We start from the raw sequence: 21,875 nt of genomic DNA, 5'->3' as shown, positions 1-21,875 counted from the left end.
ACTGAGAGAGAATATAGAGAAAAAAGAGAAGAGGGTAAAGATAGGGTTCTGGAATAATGTACAAATAAAAGACAGGGCTTGAATGATGAGTAAGCAAAGGATATTGAAAAGGATATAAACAGGAGGAGAAGAAAAAAGCAATGCGGTTCCACATGTACAAAAATATATACAGCAGCTCTCTTTGTGGTGGCCAAAAGCTGAAAATCAAGAGGATGCCCATCAGTTGGGGAATGACTGAATAAACTGTGGTATATGAATGTAATGGAATACTATTGTACTATGAGAAAGGATGAACAGGAAGACTTCAGAGAAGCCTGGAAAGACTTATATGAACTGATGCTGAGTGAAAGGAGCAGAACCAGGAGAACTTTGTACAGCAACAACCACAGTGTATGAGGAATTTTTCTGGTAGAGTTAGTACTTCATTGCAATGCAAGGACTTAAAAAATTCCCAATGGACTCTTGAGGCAAAATGCCTTCCACATCCACAGAAAGAAATATGGAACTCGATCTCAGAATGAAGCAGATCATTTTTTTGTATTATATTTTGGTTTGTTTTATGATTTCTCCCATTCATTTTAATTCTTCTATGCAACATGACTAAGGTGAAAATGTACTTAATAGGAATGTATATAAAAATCTCAGGAGGGAGTAGGGAGGGAGAGAGGAAGGAAGGGGAAGTAGGGGAAAAAAATCTAAGATATATGGAAGTGATTGTAGAACACTGAAAACAAATAATTTAATATAAAAAAAAAGCAGTTATAAAAATCCAGGGTGGTCAGTGATATCACTACTACTAAGCTTGTACCCAAAGAAAGAAGAAAAGGACCCATGAGTACAAAAAATATTTATGTCATATATATGTATATATACATATATATGTATACATACATACATACATACACACACATATATATTTGTAGTGACAAAGAACTAGAAAGCAAGGTGAGGGGCATCAGTTAGTGAATGGCTAAACAACTGTGGAACATGAATATAATGGAATACTATTGAGTCATAAGAAGTGATGAAAGGGATAGTTTCAGAGAACCCTGGGATGACTTGTGTAAACTAATGCGAAATGAAGTGAGTAGAACCGGAACAATTTTTTTTTTCACTTAATAGTATTTCATTTTTTCCAGTTACGTGGAAATGTAGTTTTCAATATTCACTTTCCTAAGATTTTGTGTTCCAAATTTTTTCTCCCTCCCTCCCTCTCTTCCCTCTCCTCTCCCCTAGAAGGCAAGCAATTGGATATAGGCTATCCATGTACAATCATATTAAACATATTTCCTTAGTCATGTTGTGAAAGAAGAATCAGAACAAGGGGGGAAAATCATGAGAAAGAAAAAAAAAGAAAATAGTATGGTTGAACCTGCATTCAGACTCCACAATTCTTTCTTTCTTTGTGGACAGAATTTTCCATCATGACTCTTAGATTTGTCTTAGATCACTGTATTGCTGAGAAGAGTTAAGCCTATCAAAGCAGATCATTGCACAATGTTTCTGTTACTGTATACAATGTCAGGAGAACAATGTATACAATAAGATCATTGTAAAGAGAAAAAACTTTGAAAGACATAAAAATTGCACTGGCTATGATTCCCGAAGGACTAATTCTAAAGCATGCTACCCACATCTTGACAGAGAAGTGACAGAGTCAGAGTGCAGAATGAGATGTATTTTTTGGACATGGCTAATTCAGGAATCTGTTTTATTTGACAATGCATATTTGTTGCCAGGGCTTTCTTTTTTTCCTTTTATCTTTCCGTGGGTTGAAAGGATGTGGGAGGGAGAGCAAACAAATGTTTGTTAGTTGAAAAAAAATTAAAAAATTAAAACAATATGATAAAGCATGGACCTGTACAAGGAAATACAAGACAGGCTAGAGAGAGGATCCAGATGGAGTATGGGGTCGGCAGTGTCATGTTGCAAAGAGGTCAAGACACATGAGGATTGAGAAAAGGCATGGGGTTTAGCAACTGAGAGCTTATCAGTAACTTTGGAGAGAGCAGGATGGGAGACAGATCTCCTCCCTCCCCCATACTCATCCCTAGAGTCAGGCTTAAATTTACTGACAGAGGAAAATGAGCCTTTTGCTTCGAGGAGTAGATTTGTTTGCCAACAGATTTTGCTGTTTCAATTTTAGGGAAATTCTTTCCAAGGAGTCCACCTGGCCCTCAGCAAGTGGCCAAGCTGCTGCTTACATGCAGGTGTTGGCTTTATGCTTGGTGTGGTCTACTCACTGCTTCATAGGAAATCATGGAGCAAAAGTGGCTGAGCCAGTGCAGATGGGATTGGGTTGTGGGAGACAACTGGTCTATGGGGTAATTTGATTGTCAGAGAGCATTTTTCATGAGGTAGGGAACAAGGGCAGTAGTCTTCATTAAGCTTCATGTGTGTTCCAACCCAAATGTTGGAGTCTACATCAGACATTTCTAATCCTTCAGGTGAAATGCATAGAGTTAACAGTTGGAGTTTTGTTCAAGGAAGAGTAGTGAGTCCAGATCTGCTGAATTGTAAAGTGTGTGGGGGGAAGGGAAGGGGGAATGTAAGAAGACTGGAAAGGTAGGAAGGGACCAGATTGTAAAGGGCTTTTAAATTGGTGGGGGGAGTTATATTTGATCCTGAAAGTGAATGAGCATCCGGAGTTGACTAAATGGGGTAAGGAGCAACATGATTGGCCCTGACCTTTAGGAAGAGGAAGTCAACAGCTCAGTGGAGGATGAACTGTAGTTGGGAGAGACTTGAGGCATGGAGGCCTACCAGAAGGTACTGTAATAATTTAGGATTGAGTCAATGAGGGCCTAGACCAGGGCAGAGGCTATGTTAGAGGAAAGAGGGGAATATATGGATATGGAGGGGCAGTGTGTGAGTGAGAGTGAGGAGTTAGAGGCTGCCAATTAGATTGTATCACTGAGTGACTAGGGAGATGGGGATGTTCTTGAAAGTAATTAGGGAAAGGTTTAGGAGGAAAGTTTAGGAAGTATAGATAAGTACTCTCTGATGGAATTAGAAGAGCATTTTGCTGCTGGCTGGCCAAAGATTAGCCACACTCTAGACCCCTACCAAAAGCAAGCTTACCAGCTCTGGGATACAATTGAGACAGAAGATCCCAACGGGCTCAGTTTCACTTCTACCAGAGGGCAGGATGGACTTTCTGTCTTCTTTCCTACTGATGGGGGTTGATAAAGTCCAGGAACCCCAAGACTGGAGTTCCCTGGCAAACTAGTCTGGAATGAATTTGCAGACTCAAGCATTCTTGAAGTCAAGGTGGTAAAGATTTATTGTTCCGCTTTTCAGCAGGTAAGAGCTCTTAGGGAACCTGTGATTTCAGAAGGGCTACAGGTAAAGTTTACATAGGTTAAACTATAGGAAAACATGTGCCAAATATGCTAACTACATGATTCAGGGTGGGATTAAGGAGTGGTTAAGGAGGGGTCATCTCTTAAAGAAACATGCACTTTTAGTATCTACTGCCCGGTGTTTTACCCAGAGTTCATTGGGAGACAACCCAAGGAGTCAGGGGCTACATGGAGGTGTGGTTTTAGGCCTTCGATGTCATTAAGTCAACTAATGGTCAGGGATGACTGAGGAATACCTATTAATGTTTTATTTTGACAAGATAACAGAGAGAGTATAAATATCTAAGTCTAGGATACACATAATGAGGAGTCCAGGATGCATATAATGAGGTAGGGAGATGGTATAGATAACCTAGTGAGTACTAAATATCTTTATGAGCCAGTACACAGCTAGATCAAACTAATAAATTCTATAGGTGCGGCTGGTTACTGTATTGGGAAGAGGGATAAGTGTTTTGCTAGGGCATGCTGTTCTAGAGCTGGGGAGGAACTGCCAGGGACAGTGTTTTGAGGCTAGGGAGAAATGTGATTTTGGAATTGGGGTCCAAGCACAGGCACCCAAGCAACTCATTCTTCCATCTGCCATAGTGTCTTTCATTAGAACTATTCATCCAGTAGGTAACCCCTCACCCATCAGAAGGTGAGGGAGATACTTAATTGAGGAAGTTCTGAGGAGAGTGACTCCTAGAACCAATGGAGAATACAAGTTATGGATTTAAGAGAGAATTAGCCCTAGCATTTAAGAGTTGTCCTTTGGAGAGGAGCAAGCCCAATTGAGTGACCTTCAGATTACATTGAAGAAGTAGCATCATAAGGGCTCCATGCAAAAAGAAAGGACTATGGGATCCTACAGTGCTGGAGGTCTGTGTTATCTTGGCCACATGTATTTCTTATGTGTGTGCCTCACTCCTATAATGCTTTATTTTTGTGCCCACTCTTCTCACTCTGGGAAAATATGCCCTGAATCTATGGGGAGAAGTTTTGTAGCTTCTGTTCTAATTATGCCATATTAGCAAATTATTTGCTTTGAGCTAATCGTTTCTACTGCCTGATTAATAAAAGTAAGTATACTGCTAGGGGCTCATGAGCTATAGTTTAAGAAGTATGGACCTACAAATCACCTTGAGGTAGAAATTTTCCTTTAGGGGACCTAACCCATGAATGGGAGTGAGAGTTGGGGTTAGCTCACAGGGAGGACAGGACATTAATCATACCATTCTGGAGCCAGAAGGGACCTTAGTGATCATCTAGTCTAGTCCTTTCATTTGTCAGAGGAGGAAAATGAAGCAAACAGAAGGAAAGTGACTTGCCTAAGGTCACATAGCCAGTTAATAGAAGAATGAGACTAGGAGACCAATGACTTTTTAATAAAGCAATGGAGTGTGGCTGTTGAGACCCCAAAGATCAAGTTCTGAGAGTGCCAAAAAGGTCACCACACATTTTCCATGGAATTAAAAATTAACATAGTTTCAAAATAACTCGCACAATATTAACTAATTTTTTTGTTCTCTTTCCTGTGAAAACAAATTCCCAAACAAACTAGAGTATTTATTTCAAGATCTTCCTTCTTTTTACTTTTTATATCAAATTCACACCTCCTATCTGTCTTCCCTGCTATGCTGGAAGCTTTTTTTTCCCCAGAAAGCAGAGTTCAACTTTTCTCTTGAAGTCCCAAAGACTTTGAGAGTCCATGCATAGACAGCATGTCTAAGGTTGGTCTTCCATTTTCCTATGATTTTTACAATCCTGGGTCCCAAGATGAACAGATACAAAATCCTCTGATGAAGGACGATATTGGTATAATACTCAATTCTGGCCCAATTCTGTAGCACCCCTAATAAAAGTTAACATGCTTGCATGTAGTCTTTGTTGTTGAGTTTGTGACCCAATTTGGGGTTTTCTTGGCAAAAATACTGGAGTGGTATGCCATTTTCTCCTCTAGCTCATTTTACAGATGAGAAAACTGAGGCAAATATAGTTAAGTGACTTGCCCAGGGTCACACAGCTTGTAGGTGTCTGAGGCCAGATTTAAACTCAGGAAGGTAAGTCTTCCTGCCTCCAGGGCTGTCACTCTATGTACCGTGAAACCTAGCCACCCATTTTCCTTGTACATCTGGACTACATTTTCATTGTACATTTCCCTGGCAGGGTGGGGAAAGGCTTGAGAATGACATCGTCCCCTGCAGTGTTAATGTTTATTGACTTCTTGGTTACCATGATAGATTTGGCTTTCTGGTGTCTGAATAAATGTTTTTCTTCTGTCTTCTATATGGAGAGTCTGTTATACTTTGCAACTCAGAACTATATCAGCATATTCATAGTCACCTGGTGGGGCCTTCCTGAAAGCAAACACTCCCTAGCTGTGCCTGCCTATGTCCTCTCTCTCCTCCACCCTACCTGCTCTCACCAACTTCCTCCCAGCTTTGTTCCACCCTTCCTGTTCTACCCATTCAGCAAGCTCCTCTCACTACATGTGACTTAGGCTTCCATGTGATTGAAGCAGATCACATGGGCCTATTAATGGATGGGAAAGATCAAATTAAGCAAAAATACGTTAACAATATGTTTGGCCCCAAGATCTTTCTTGTCTTTACATAGGTTAATGGGGCAACTGGTGTCAACAGAATTTTATAACAGTATAACAGGGATCACACAAAATAAGCACATAAAACAATATCTTAGGTTGGAACTTGAGCACATAATTCTCCCCTTGAATGAAATCTTGGGGTAAGGAGTGAAGGTCTTTTCTTCCATAGCTACTTCCTGCTGAAATTGCATGTAGAGCAGTCCCTGTCCCAAGAGGTTCCATTTAAGAGGTCAGTTCTTTTTTTTAAAAATTTTACTTAATGTATTTGTTTTCAGTTTTGAACAATCACTTCCGTAAGTCTTAAATTTTCTCCCCGTCCCTCCCCAAGATGGCATGCAATCTTATATGGGTTCTATATATACATTCTTATTAAAAACATTTTCATATTAATCGTGTTGCGTAGAAGAATTAAAACAAATGGGAGAATCTATGAGAAAAACTAAACTGAACCAAAACATAACACAAGAGAAAATAATCTGCTTCATTTTGTGTTCCAGTTCCACAGTTCTTTCTCTGGATGTGGATGAAATTTTGCCTCAGGAGTCCTTTGGGAATGTTTTAGGTCCTTGCATTGCTGTGAAAAAACAGTTCTTACACACTGTGACTGTTACTGTGTATAATGTTCTCCTGGTTCTGCTCATTTCACTTAGCATCAGTTCATATAATTCTTTCCAGGTTTTTCTGAAGTTCTCCTGTTCACCATTTCTTATAGCACAATAGTATTTCATTACATTCATATGCCACAACTTGTTCAGTCATTCCCCAATTGATGGGCATTCCCTTGATTTCCAGTTCTTAGCCATCACAAGAAGAACTGCTATAAATATTTTTGCACATGTGGGTCCTTTTCCCATTTTTATGATCTCTTTTGGATACAGTCTTAGTGGCGATATTGCTGGGTCAAAGGGTATGCACATTTCTGTAACCCTTTGGGCATAGTTCGAAATTGCTCTCCAGAATGGTTGGATCAGTTCACAGCTCTACCAACTATGAATTAGTCTTCCATCTCTCCCACATATTCTCCAGCATTTATCATCTTCCTGTTTTGTCATGTTAGCCAATTGGATAGGCATGATGTGGTACCTCAGAGTTGTTGTGATTTGCATCTCTCTAATCAATAGTGATGTAGAGCACTTTTTCATATGACTCGAAAGCTTTAATTTGTTCCTCTGAAAACTGCCTGTTTATATCCTTTGACCATTTATAAATTGGGGAATGACTTGTATTCTTGTACATATGACTCAGTTCTCTATATATTTTAGAAATGAAGCTTTTATCACAGACATTAGTTGCAAAAATTTATTCCCAGTTTTCTGCTTCCTTCTGAATCTTGGTTGCATTGGGTTTGTTTGTGCAAAAACTTTTCAACTTTGTGTAATCAAAATTATCTATATTGCACTTCATAATATTTTCTATCTCTTGTTTAGTCAAAAATTTCTCCATTCTCCATAAATCTGATAAATATACTATTTCTTACTCCACTAATTTGTTTATAGTATCAGTCTTTATACCTACATCATGTATCCATTTGGACTTTATTCTTGTGTATGGTGTCAAGCTTTGGTCTATGCCACACTATTATCCAATTTTCCCAGCAGTTTTTGTCAAACAGTGAGTTCTTCTCCCAGAAGCTGGGGTCCTTGGGTTTATCAAGCAGTATTCATTGACTAGTGTGTTTAGAATACCTAACTTATTCCACTGGTCTACCCCTCTATTTCTTAGTCAGTACCATGTGGTTTTGATGATTGCTGCTTTATAATACAATTTGAGATCTGGGAGAATTAGGCCACCTTTCCTAGCATTTCTTTTCATTATTTTCCTTGATATTCTGGACCTTTTGTTCTTCCAGATGAATTTTGATATTATTTTTTCTAGTTCTAGAAAATAATTATCTGGTAGTTTGATTGGTGTGGCACTGAATAAGTAAATTAATTTAGGTAGAATTGTCATTTTTATTATATTACCTTCTCCTATGCATGAGCAACTAGTAGCCGGAAAGTAGGCAGAAAAGGGCATAAGTATTGATATAGTGCTTACAATGCAGGTACCCTGTTGTGTTTTTTAAAAAGTTTTTGTTTTTGTTTATACAAATATTATCTCATTTGATTGTCAGAGCAAACCTGGGAGGTAGGTATCATTATTATCCCCAGTTGAGGAAACTGAGGTAAACAGAGGTTAAGCAACATGCCCAGGGTCACACAGCCTAAGTGCCTGAAGTCAAATTTGAACTCAGCTCTCCCTAGATACAGGCTCAGTATTTTCTCTACTCTGCTACCAACTGTCCCTAATGTGAAGTGATTTCTCTATATGTGAAAAAGTCATCAAGGAACATGGAAAAAGGTCATATACATTAAAGCTGGAGCAAGACAAGTAATTGTCCCATTAGTAGGGACTTGTCCTTGCTCAACATGACCAACCTTTGTGTTCATCTTGATAGGGAATGAGCCCAAAACTAGCTCATTTTAGTGTGTATCAGTTCATACAAGCCTTTCTCGGTTTCTCTAAAACTCTTTTAATAATTATTTTCAGTACAGTGGGCAGCTAGATGGTGCAGTAGGTAAAGGGCTGACCCTGGAGCCAGGAGGACCTGAGTTCAAATATGAGCTCAGACACTTACTATCTGTGTGATCCTAGACAAGTCACTTTACCCTATTTGCTTCAGTTTCCTCATGTGCAAAATGAGCTGGAAAGGGAATTGGCAAATCATTCCAATATCTTTGTTAAGAAAAGCCCACATGGGATCATGGAGAGTGGGACATGACTGAACAACATAGCACAACAGTATCCAAATATCTTTAATCCTCTAATTTTATTGTCACCCTTCATGTCAAAGTCATGTATCCATTGGAAGTTTCTTTTTGGCATACACTGTGGGATATTGGTCCTTAATTTTATTTTTTTAAAGATATTATCCCTTCCTTTTCAACTCATCCTATGCCTTCTGTCTATATGTATGTAATCCCACCAACTACCCAAATACTGAGAAAAGTCTCAAGAGTTACAATGATTATCTTTCCATGTAGGAATGTAAACAGTTCAACTTTAGTAAGACCCTTATGATTTTTCTTTCTTGTTTACCTTTTCATGCTTCTCTTGATTCTTGTGTTTGAAAGTCAGCTTTTCTATTCAGCTCTGGTCATCAAGAATGATTGAAAGTCCTCTATTTCATTGAATGACCATTTTTCCCTCTGAAGTATTATCCTCAGTTTTAGTGGATAGGTGATTCTTGGTTTTAATCCTATTTCCTTTGACTTCTGGAACATCATATTCTAAGCCCTTCAGTCCCTTAGTGTAGAAGCTTCTAGATCTTGTGTTATCCTGATTGTATTTCCACAGTACTTGAATTGTTTCTTTCTGGATACTTCCAGTATTTTCTTCTTGACCTGACAACTCTGGAATCTGGCTACAATATTCCTAGGAATTTCTCTTTTTGGATCTCTTTCAGGAGGTAATTGGTGGATTCTTTTAATATTTATTTTACCCTCTGGTTCTAGATAATTTCATGAAAGATGATGTCTAAGCTCTATTTTTTGATCATGGCTTTCAGGTAGCCCCATAATTTTTAAGTTGTCTTTCCTGGATCTATTTTCTAGGTCAGTTGTTTTTCCAGTGAGATACTTCATATTGTCTTCAATTTTTTCATTCTTTTTGTTTTGTTTTCCAACTGCTCCATTATAATTTTTAAAGAACTCTTTTCTTCAGTGAACTTTTGAACCTCCATTTCCATTTGGCTAATTCTGCTTTTTAAAAGATTCTTCTCCTCATTGACTTTTTGGACCTCTTTTGCCAATTGAGTTAGCCTATTTTTAAAGGTATTATTTTCTTCAGCATTATTTTGGGTCTCATTTAGCAAGTTGTTGACTCGCTTTTCATGATTTTCTTTCATCACTCTCATTTCTCTTCCTAATTTTTCCACCATGTCTCTTACTTGATTTTCAAAATCCTTTTTGAGCCATCCAGTGAAAAGCTGCAGAGCTAGGAGATGGAACATTTTGTTCAAGGCATAGAAAGAAGGTGAGCATTGGATTGTATATGGAATGTGTAGCGGGGAGTAAACTGTAAGGAGACAAGGATGGTGGGATGGAATCAGGTTGTGATGAACTTTAAAAGTCCAATGGAGGATCTTATATTTGATGTTAGATCACTCAAATTGATTGAAGAGGGAATGACATGGTAAGATCTTTGCTTTAGGAAGGTCAAATTGACAGCTAAGTGAAAGATGGACTGGAGTGGGGAGAGATTTGAGGGAAGGAAGCCAACAAGAAGGCTATTGCAATGGTCTAGCAATTAGGCGATGAGAACCTGGACAAAGATTGTGGCAGTGTTGGGGGGAGGGAGGGGAAGAGGACATATCAAATTTATAAGAATGTAAATCACTGTCTAAGGTGAGCAGGCAGTTTCCAGATGAAGAAATCAAAGCCATACATAGTCACATGAAAAAATGCACTAAATCACTATTGATTAGAGAAATGAAATTAAAACAGCTTTGATGTACCACTTTATACCTGTAAGATTGGCTAACATGATAAAACAGGAAAATGGTAAATGCTGGAGTGGATGAGGGGAAAAATGGGCATATGTATATAAGGGTTTGTGGTTTTTCAAGGAGAAAGGACTTATGCATACAAAAATATTTATAGTGGCTCTTTTTATGGTGGCAGATATTTGGAAATTGAGGGGATATCCATGATTGGGGAATGGCTGAACAAGTTTTGGCATATGACTGTAAAAGAATACTATTGTGCTATAAGAAATGGTGATCAGGATGATTTCAGAAAAAAACTGGAATGATCTCCATAAACTAATGTAAAAGGAAGTGAGCAGAATCAGGAAAATATTGTACACATAGAAACAGCAATATTTTACAGTGAACAACTGTGAATGACTTAGCTATTCTTAGCAATTCAATGAACTGAGACAGTTTCAAAGGACTCATGATTAAAAATGCTGTCCACCTCCAGAGGAAGAACTGATGTAATCTGAATGCAGATTGAAGCATACTATTTTTCACTTTCTTTATTTTTCATGTTTTTTTGTCTGTGTTTTCTTTTACAACATGATTAATATGAAAATGTGTTTTCCATGATTATACATGAATAACATAAATAAATTAGGTTACAATTTCAAGTAAGGGGGAAGGTGGAAAGGGAAGGAGAGAATTTAGAACTCAAAATTAAAAAGAAGAGTGTTAAAAGTTATTTTTATATGTAATTGGAAAAATATTTTTAAAAAGGAATTAATAGGTCTTGGTAACAGTTGGATATGGATTGGGGGAGAGTAAGAGTGAAGGTTAGAGCAGGAGTGGAAAACCTGTGGCGTTAGCACCACATGTGGCCTTCTAGGTCCTTAAGTGTGGCATTTTGACTGAATCCATATTTTACAGAACAAATCTTTTTATTTTTATTAATATATTTTTGTTTATCTTTTATCTTTTAATTTTATTTTTTAAAATACATGTACTTAAAATACCAAAGAATGAAATGTTTCAATGAAATAATCCTCCCAGATTGACTGGCACAATTAGAATATATGGCTTACTAACCATGAGGGCTAAATTGACAGCTGCTACACTTGTGATTTAGTTCTAACTACTCCTGCCCACCTGGTGTCATTACTGCATGAGGCTGGTTGGTGAGAGTTTATGGGGGTCAAGCACATCAGTCTGTTATCAACTTTAACAGCCCATCATGTCAAAGAAGACTGAGAGAATGCTGAAGAAAACAGATTTTTTAAAATAGGGATTGGGAATTGCAATATTATCTTGTTTCTGCTAAAGATAAGATGATTTGTTTGCTTTGTGATATTGCAATATCAACATTAAAGAAATTCAGTGCTCATCAGCATTATAACATTCATAAGAACCACAAATATTTTAAATTAGAGGGAGAGGTACAAAAAGTTCTACTGCAGAAATTAAAAGATGAAAAGCAAAAGCAAAGGCAATTTTTTCAAGCAGCAATGAGACCTGGAAATAATGCTGCTGAAGCAACTTATAAAGTAGTGTATATACTTGGGAAAAAAGGGAAGCTATTCAGTGATGTGGAAATTGTGAAAGAACACATTGTTGAAGCTGTAGAATGCTTAGACCCTGATAATGTTTCAAAGTATAAACAACTGCCTCTTTCAAGGAGAACCATAACTGATTGCAGCATGAATTAGCCTTCAACTTAACAGAACAACTTCATGTAATACTTCAAAAGAAAAACATATATTATTCAGCTGTTTTGTATGAATCAACTGATAGTACTGACTCGGCGAATGTTTTATACTTCAGGTCATAACGGAAGATTTTCTTTGCTATGAAGAGTTACTTGTTTTGGGCACTCGTGAACTGAAGACGGGGAATAAATATCTTCAACAACTTTTAAGATAAATATCGTTAAGTTGGACTAAATTTGATAAATTTAGTGAGTGTGTGTACAGATGATGCACCTTCTGTGATAGGAAAACACAAAAGGTTTATTGCACAGATAAAAAGAACGTATTAACAGATACAGACAGTGTCATTTCTTCTCATTGTATCTTCCATTGCAAAATCTCTATGCTAATGCTATTATCTGCAACTAGTGAAGTATATTATGTTATATTACATAAAGTTCTATTTCATATGTTACATATTAACTATATTCATGCAAAGGCAGCCTGGCATTCTCAATTTTGTAACATGCTAAATTTGAATGATGAGGTATTATTTAGTGCGGATTTGCTGTATCATTCTGAAGTTCTTTGTCTATCACAGGGCAGATGTTAGCCAAAATTTTATCTTTGTGAGAACAGAGAGTTCTCACTCTCTTATGAGGAACAGAATTAGCAATGTGAATTACTGAAAGAAGATTTCTGTAGGAATGCTGCATTTCTGTGTGATATCATATCAAATCAAAATGACGAATATATCTTTGCAAGGTAAAACTAATTTTATATATGATATGACCAAAAAATCCAAGCATTTCAAAGAAAAAGCTATCTTTTTCAAAATACTTCTTCAAAATGAAATTTTGGATGAACATTTCCCCCAGTTAACAAAGACCATTGATGAGCAGGATGATATATGCAAATTATTTGAAGAATATGCAGCTGTTATAGACCTATTAATTGGAGAATACAATGGAAGGTTCACTGACTTTGAGAATCAAGACATCACACTCAAATTTGCATTTCAGCATCACCTAGTTGATATCACCAAAGCACCTAAAGAACTACATATGGAATTGCTTGAGCTCTCAGTAGATGACATTTTAAAGAGCTAAGAAAGATGCAATTGAAATATGGGGAAATGCAATAGAATACCCACACCTTTGACAATACACCTGAAAAATGCTTTCTTTCTTTTCAACCACTTATTACTGAGAATCTACATTCACCTACCTAACTCAAATCAAGATGCCCTTAAGGTCACAAATGATTGATAGCCATCTAGAAGATCAACTGAAACTGTGTACCTCCATGCTGCAACCAAATATTCGAATGCTTTCCAACAAAAAGCAGACAATAAAGTCATAAAAAGTTAGTTAACTTTAAAATTAACAAATAGTTTTCATATTTTGAAATTATTAAGTACACAGTAGTTAGATTTTATAAAATAATGTACATTTTACAGTATATCTAATTAAAGTTTCTTGAATGCAGCTTTATCTGATTACAGCTAAATATTATTGTAGCCTTCCAACATGAAAAGGTTCCCCACCCCTGGGTTATAGGATGATACCTAGGTTGCAAACCTGGATGACTGGGAGGATGGTGGTACTCTTGATTATGACAGGAAGGTTAGGAAAGAGGCAGATTGGAGAAAAAGAGTAATTTCAGTTTTAGACATACTAAGTTTAAGATGTCTACAACATATCCAGTTCAAGATGTCCAATAAGGAACTGGAGATGTGAGACTGAGGTCAAAAGTGAGGTTAGGTCTGAGAATCATCTGAATAAAAATGATCATTGAATCCATGGTTGATGATGAGACCATCAAAGGAGATTGTATAGAGGGAGAAGAGAAAAGGGATGAAGAAATGACCTTGGGAGACCCTTATAGTTATAGACTTTGATGAAGATCTTACAAAGGAGACAAAAGAAGCAGGTAGACAGGGAGATAAAGAACCAGGATAGAGAAGTGAAATGAAAACCCACAGAGAAGAGACTATAAAGGAAAAGATGTCCCCCAATTCTCTGTCCCCACCTATTTCCCTGTAGAGTTTACTGTATTTTATTTCTACTCTAAACTGTGTACATGCGAGTTTGTTCAACTCACTTTTACCCAGTTCAAATGAAAATGTTCATGAGATGCCCATTTTTAATTCTTCTTCCATGTTTTTATACCTATCTTACACAAAAAGTGAATAAATGAGATAGTTACTTCCAAGACTTATGTGATCCTAACTGGGGTTATTTGGTATTTGAATTATTTCTTTTTGACTGCTTGCAGTATTTTTTTCTTTAATCTGGAAACTCTGGATTTCAGCTGTGATATTCTTGGGAGACTCCTTTTGAGGTTTGTTTTAGTAGGTGATTGGTAGACTCTATTTTCATTTTATCCTTTGGTTCTAATAGATCTGAGTATTTTTTGTTTATAATTTATAATAATGCTTTATGATTTGTTTATAATTTTGTTGTAATTTTTTGTTTATAATTGTAAATGATATCTAGGCCTTTTTTTGGATCAGCATTTTTAGGCAGTCAGATGATTTTTTAGATTATCTCTTCTTGACCTGTTTTCTAGGTCAATTGCTATTATATCTTATGCACACATACATTTACATATATGTATATATGATCTGATATTACATATATTTAATCTTTTGTTTTTGTTCTATTATTTCTTGTTGCCTCATGATGTCATTGATATATCTTTGCTTCATTATAATTTTCTTGGGAAAATATCTGTCGAAGCTATTAATTTTCCTTCCAAGGCTTTCCTTCATAGCTTTCATCTTGATCATATCTTCTTTCCTCTTTTCTTTGTAACATTTTTGGAATCCTTGTGGTCAATCTCTTTTTCTTTTCTGAGGCTCTGCTTTAATTTTTATGCTGTTATTTCTCTTTTTCTAGGTTTTTCCTCTTGGGTAATTCTTGCCCAATGGTATTTCTTCATAGGGTTCAATGTCTTCTTATGATGATTCATATCTTTGACCTCAGATCTTCATTTAAGATTGATAGCCAGGGTGAGACTTTACTCTCTCCCTCTCTCTTAGATGGAGTGTTTAGTTGATTCTAACCTTACTTTCTTTGTGTTCTGAGCTGGACCCGACAGGTCAGTCCCTTGATTGTTTATGTTTGACATTGGGACAAAATGAGATCCTCATATGTCATGCAACAGTTACCAAAAGGAAATGTACTTAGGTGTAATAGAGGATATTCAATAAGGATATGCATCAAAGAAATCCTAAGTTAATTCATCTAAGTGAAACTCCTTTGTTTGTATTGCCCGTCTTGGTCAGAAAGCCAAGTTTCAGAGTGCTTGGTGTTCTCTGTGGCTGTTTTGTGCTCAGGTGATCAGGCATTGCTATCACCACCTGCTCTAGTCACCTGAAGAAATCAAGTCTCTAAGGATGGTTTTGAAACCCTCTGAGAAAAAAAAAATTAGCCTAAATTGCGAAGTGGGGAGTGGGGGACACTGGGATTAGGATATTGCTCACATCACATCTGGGTTCTTGCTACTGGCTTTCACTTTCCTCTGTCTCTGTCTGCTCAGAGGTTTCAGTGTGCCCTGTCACATCTATGCAGTTGGCTGCCCCTCACCAGGGCACTGGCTGATTTCTTCCCACCCCTATACCTTTTCCCCAGGCTTCCTCAATCAGGGCACTGCCTTTTTTGTGTTTCTTAAGGCTTCCCTGGTCAGGGTGCCGCCAAGGTCTACTGCACTCCCTTGGGGTTTTCTAATCAGGTCACCAAGTCTCCTGTACCCTTTGGTGCTCCTGCCCTAGTAAAGGCAAAATGAGGTTTATTGTCCTCCCTGGGCTTTCCTGGTCAGTCTCTAACACAATCCTACCCCTTCTCCCCTTGCCCCAACTGCGTATGCTAGGCACTTGTGGAATGTTTACCTTTGTTAGTGCTGCCTTCTTTGGGAGGCTCTTCTTCCAGTGTCTACAGTCTCTACTTTGTTTTTTGTTGTTCAGTCCTGGGCAGGATAAATTAGTGTGCTGAAATTTGACTTTGAATCTTTTTTTGGGGGCGTGGTGGTGGTGGTGGTTGTTACTGTTCTGTCTTCTGCTTTTTTTACATCAATGCTGGAGTCAAAATGGGAGATTTGGACTCTTCTGCAGATAACTTACCCAGAAATGCTCCTCTTTGAAGTAAATGGAAATATTCACATTTGCTGATGGTTATTAAATTCATAATTCTATTTTTAAAAGTACTAAAATGAAAAGAAAAAGGAAGCACACAGTTCCATCTTTGACACTGATTACCTGTGTAACTGTGGGTAAGTCACTTAACTTCATTAGTTTTCTTCTCTGCAAACTGAGAGAGTTAGACTAATTGATCTCTAAGGTTCCTTCCTGTTCTAACTCCTAGAAAATGCAGCAGATGTATATCCTGGCCAGCAAAGGAAAGCATAACATCAGGGGATGCTGTTAGCAGGCAGTAAGTCTGGGCAGGCAGGTGATTAGCATCAGGGAGGCTTGGCATCAGAAAAAACTAGGGCACTAGGCAAGGGACCAAGTCAAGGACCCAGTTATTAGGGAGCCAAGTAAGGGTTTGGTCCCAAAGAACAAGGCAAGCAATTGCCTGATGCTTGGAACCAGAGCACAGAGTCAGAGCACACTGGGCAGTGAGGTGCATGAACAGCTGACAATAAAATTATAGGTATTTATTTTCTTTCTGACTAGGGGCCATATTGGTCTCACAGCTGGGTAAGGGCTAAGTGACCTCACCTTGGCAGGAGGGAATATCTGGAAAGATGTAGGGTTAGGATGGTCTAATCATAACAAGAGGTATTTTGGTGGTATTGTCCCCCAAAAGATACCTGAGCTTTAACTAGTGGGCTTCTAGGTGGTGAAGTGGACAGAGCACTATGTTGGAAACCAGGAAGTACTCCTCTTTCTGAGTTAAAATACAGCATCAGGCACTTATTAACTCTATGACTCAGGGTAAGTCACTTAACCCTGCTACCTCAGTTTCCTCATCTATAAAATGAGCTGGAGAAGGAAATGGCAAAGAACCCCATCTTTGCCAGGAAAACTTCAAATAGGGTCACAAAGAGCTGGAAACGACTGAACAACAAAGCTCTAATTAGAAATTTCCTTTGTCCATTTTATTTATCTTGTGTTGTAACTATTTCGATAATCAACAATCTGGAACTTCTTTTGTGTGGGAGGTCCTTCTATGATGCAGATCAAAACCTCTCTTTAACTTAAAATTATTTATAACTAATAGATAGGTCAGTCTTAGAAACTGCTTGGGGCTAGAGAGTTGAAGTTGGTTTCTGATCGTATCTCTGGTAAGCATCAGAGGCTGGTTTTGAACTCAAGTCTTTCTGACTTCATGTCAAGCACAATTTCTACCAAACAATACTTTCCAAACTTATACATTATCTGACTTCCCAAAATTTATGACCTTTCTAAATTGGTTTTCTCTCCTTTTCTCACACATCCATTTTCCATCTTTGTGTCTTTGTACTGGTTAGCCCTTGAACATGGAATATGCTTCCTCCTCACCAGTGACTTAAAGAATGCCCCTTTCCTTCAAGGCACAACTCAAAACCCACCTATTACACAAAGCATCCTGGCCCCTAAATCAACAACCCCAAACTACTAGTGTCCACCATCCCTAGTTAAATTTATTTAGTATTTATTCTGTACATACATATACACATACATACATACATGTGTATATATGCACACACATATATGTATATACACACATATGTATGCAAACACACACATATACTATCTCCCCTAATAGAATGGAAGCTTCTTAAGGTCAGAGGTTATTTCATTTTTTTGTCTTTGTATCGTCAATGCCTAGCATATAGTTGGAGCTAATAAGTGCTTGTTGACTGATTGCTATAACCCTGAGCATGAATGAAAGTAAAAATCATAAGCTCTTTTGTCCTTTGTAGTATTCCCCTTTGAGCTTTTTGCCTAACGTGTACTTCTGGTTATTGGTTGAGTCCTCATGGGATGGTGGCTCATTTGAATTCCAGGGGTGACCATGAAGGTCTGTATTCCTAACACTGATCATGAGCCCCCACCAGTATGGTTCACATTAGTGATCAACCAGCATTCACATTTAGACCTGAGCAAAGGCATTTATTAAGATGGCATAATAAAAACAGTTGCTATAATCATCTTCTCCATATACCTGGGGCTCACTCTCCCACAAATATGTATAACAGCTATGAGAAAGATCAGCTCAAACTTAGAATAGTGAAGCACACATGCAATGTACTTATGTAGAAAAGACTTTTCACAGTTCATGGAAACACAAGGCCTGAAAGTCCTTTTTTTCTTTATTGTGTCGTCACGTAGCTCCATTTGGGTGCAACATCTCTAGTGCTCCTAGGGTTGTCTCCTCTTCATGGTTGACTCTTTTTTCTGCTTCCAGGGGTCTAGTTTCTGGAAATGCTTCCTCCTTCAAGAATTCATGTCCGTTTATATCTTCTCCCTCATTATGTCTTTAATTCTCTGAAATCAATGAACTTGCAAATTACTATATTATATGACTCCTACTCTGCTTCTAGATGTCATGGATTATGGGGGGAGAGGAAGAGAGAGGAATCTCCTTGTACCTCCCCCTGCAAAAGTTCTCCTGTACAAAGCACTCTGGAGCCTAGACTTCTTGGACCAAACTGTTGTCTGTATGGATTAGCTGTTGAAAATTTTGCAAGTGCATGTCAAAATTTTGTCCATGGAGGTTGCTCCTTTTAATTCTTTTAGAGGAAATGTTCTCAAACATCTGGGCCTCCTGGGATGGAGGATTGGACAAAGTTCAACTCCCTTATAGTGGTAAACAGGTACTTCTCATGAAATGTCCTGTGAAGATATAGTAGTAAATATTGGAAGAAAGGAAAATCTCTCATCATCATCATCATCATACCTATCATTTATGTACCACCTATTATGTGCCAGGCACTGTGCTGTCCCATTTTATCCACACAACAACCCTGTGAGGTAGGAACTATCATTATCCTCATTTTACAATTGACATTAAGTGATTTGACTGAGGCCATGTAGCTAGTAAATGTCTAATGCCAGATTTGAACTTAGGTCCTCCTGACTTCAGGTCCAGTGCTACCTTACTGCACTGATATGTTTTATTGGCAATATAATATGACCTTCTCTAACACCTGGTTCACTTTGCTTGTATTAGTATCTATTTTCACCTTCCATTTTTAGGAACCATAAAGAAACTCATGCTACCATAATGGATAATGGGCTAGTCTTGGAATGAGAAAGCCCTGAGTTCAAAATTTTCCTCTTATACATACTAGCTGAGTCACTGTGGGCAAATCACTTAAACCAGTAACTTCAAAACTCTCTAAGATTATGAATTATAGATATGTCATCAATATCAATCAATGGAGGGACTTTCCACGTTGGAGGTGATTCATGTTTATGAAATCATAGATCTGGCCCAAAAGAATTCAAGCCTCACTTATGCCAACCATCTTTACGTAGTTAAAATACATGCTGCTCACGTTTCCTATGATGTAAGAGATACCTGTTGTAAAATACCAGCAAAAAAGCAAAGCCTAGAACAGACAATAAGAGATAAAAGTAACAAAGGTCATCTCTGTTGCATGCTTTATTCAGAGAAATAGCTGAAAGGTATGATTTGTCTCCTTTTCAAAGTTAATTAGCTTCTTAAAGTAAAAGGTCAGCAACTCAAGAGATTCCCGAGGATGAGTAAGTGAAGAGCACTGAAGAAGTGAAAAATATCAGTTTCATTTCATTTCCTTTTTTCCAGAATAATCTCAAAAATACTGGTGCTTATCCCTTTACCAGATCATTTTTCTGTCCTGTACCCTTAAAATGGGTTGTATTAGTGGGTTCCTTATCAATTTAGGAACAAGATAAACATTTCCATCTTAAGTGGAAAATACATACAACCATAGTCCCAATTGTTAGGAATATCAGATGTCCATTTGTGAGCTAAGACGTAAAACCTAAGTGATTTCCTTGTCCAAATATCAGGTAGGAGATGATTTTTCTCTATAATGAGAATCTTGTTACTTGTCATTGTGTTAAGGACATAGCTCCCATAGAAGACTAACTTCTTGTTTTCATCAGAGAATAAGACCAGACAACTAAGTCAAATTCATTTAGCCATCCTTTCAACAATTTTTTTTTGATAACACCATATGCAAGGTGTGGTTGGGTACTGTGTGACATAAAGTCTTAAAAAACTGTGTTTATTCCCAAGGAGCTTATTACCTTCTAGTAGATAAGATAAGTTATTGAAGCAAGATAGTATGAGGTATGATCTATAAATAAGTTGGTAGGTAAGTAGACGGATAGGTTAATAGATAATTTATTAAACATTGATGGATAACTTATTAAACATTTTGTGTATTTTGTATATATGCTGAATGTCAAAAAAGACAATTTCTACTCTCAAGGATCTTCCATTCTAATAAGGAAAGACAAATACATAAAGGACAGCTGGAAATGGTGGGGTTGGAGAAGTTGGAGATCTGGGGGAGGAGGTGGAAAAGTCAAGCCACAAAACAAGCTGAGCACCTCCCCAAATGGTGGTCTGGGATCATCCAGGTGGGCATGGGTGCTGAAGCAGACTCCCCTGCTATTTGTACTTAGAGAATGTGCCTTCACTAACAGTGTCGCCTGGCTCTGGTGTTAGCTCACCTTGCTGACTTAGATCTATAAACCTTTGACTGACTTGGGTTACTATTGACTTAGACATTACCTTTTTCCCATTCCTCACTGTGAAATTGAGATGAAACTTGCTATAATTATATGAGACCATATGGTCTAATGGAAAGAGTGCTGTCATTAGAACCCTTGAGTTCAATTCCTATCTCCTCTAATTATTACCCATTTGATGAGGGGTAAGTCCCTTAACTTGTTGAACTTCTATATCCTTAACTGTAGAATGGGTATAGAAAATGTTAGTACTCCCAATCTCACAGAACTATTGGGAGGAAAGAAGTCATGTAACATAGTCCTATTGTTGAGGTTCAATCATGTCCCACTCTTCCTTAGCCTATGGATCATATCAATAACATACCAATCCCTTCTCTCCTCCACTATCTCCCAAAGTCTGTTCAAGGTCATGTTTGTTGCTTCCATGACACTATCTATTCATCTCATCCTTTGTCATCCCTTTCTCCTTTTGCCTTGTGTCTTTCCCAAAATCAGGGTCTTTCGAAATGAGTCCCATCTTCTCATTATGATCCTAAACTTGGAATTAAGAAAACTTGGGTCCAAATCCTACCCCCTAACACTTATTATTGGTGTGACCATGGACTTAAGCTCTTTGAGTCTCAGATTCTTTTTCTGTAAGATGAGGCCTCTGGATGGCCTCTAAGGACTGTTCCAACTCAAAATCTCTGATCCTGTGATTGTATTGGGCACTGGGTATAGAAACTCGATAAAGAGGCCAGCACCTCATTTCCAATTAACTCTGCAGAACTCAGTTTTTGCTCCCTTATCTTACTACAACCTTCAAGAAAAAAATAAATATTCACAGTTTGGTTCCAAGTCATCATTCCAGACTGATTTTACATTATCCACCTTCATACACTTTAAAGTCCTGCCAAAGTGGCCTATTTTCTGTCTTCCTGCTCTCCCTAATCCACGATGTTCCATGATCCATCGCTGTGCTGGTCTCCCAGGTCTGCAACATTTTACCTTTTCACCTTGTGTCTTGAAATTCCTAGTTCCTTTGAAGATGAAGTTTAGGGACCACTTCCTGTGGGAGAACTTTCCTGATCCTCCTGTTACCAGAGATCTTCCCTCTCCCCAAAGTAATTTGCATATA

The 21,875-nt window shown here is 37.8% G+C and overlaps 1 protein-coding gene across 1 annotated transcript in view; it reads left to right on the top strand.

Annotated features, from left to right (window-relative positions):
- The window catches only part of ANK2 (ankyrin 2), a 763,693-nt gene that overhangs the window by 95,093 nt on the left and 646,725 nt on the right, over positions 1 to 21,875 (top strand). The gene's annotated exons all lie outside the window — the stretch shown is intronic.

Source organism: Notamacropus eugenii, chromosome 7, assembly GCF_028372415.1.
Source record: "Notamacropus eugenii isolate mMacEug1 chromosome 7, mMacEug1.pri_v2, whole genome shotgun sequence".
Classification (NCBI taxonomy): Eukaryota; Metazoa; Chordata; class Mammalia; order Diprotodontia; family Macropodidae; genus Notamacropus; species Notamacropus eugenii.
Note: the sequence above shows the minus strand (reverse complement) of the source record. Positions and strands in the feature narration are given on the sequence as shown.